This window comes from Lupinus angustifolius, chromosome LG08 (genome assembly GCF_001865875.1).
Source record: "Lupinus angustifolius cultivar Tanjil chromosome LG08, LupAngTanjil_v1.0, whole genome shotgun sequence".
Classification (NCBI taxonomy): Eukaryota; Viridiplantae; Streptophyta; class Magnoliopsida; order Fabales; family Fabaceae; genus Lupinus; species Lupinus angustifolius.
The window spans coordinates 18,634,092-18,634,482 of record NC_032016.1 but is presented as its reverse complement, the minus strand read 5'-3'; positions in this window follow the sequence as shown (position 1 = coordinate 18,634,482).

Below are 391 nucleotides of genomic sequence, written 5' to 3'. Positions count from 1 at the left end.
TAGCACATATGACACATCCTCATTGGGATACTGGACACACAAGCTTTCATATGTGAAATCAGGTGCAGCCAGCTCCCTTAATGTCCTCTCACGTGGGTTTGGAGGTGGTTCGGCCATATTTTCAGAATATGCAACAGAATGCACAGAAACAGCAGAATCAATATCACTATGAGGTAGATTAACACTAATATGAAAAGACTGACTATCTAAATTTAAATTCCTAACTTGTCTAACCAAACTATGAAATGTTATATCAATTTCAGGATTTATTGGATGCAAAGTGTCAGGATTTGTCCTAGTCATTCACTAAATGCAGTAGTAAGAAACATGTAGGGAAGTAAGGGAAATACATGTTAAATTTCAGTAATCAACCAAAACTTTGCATCAATAA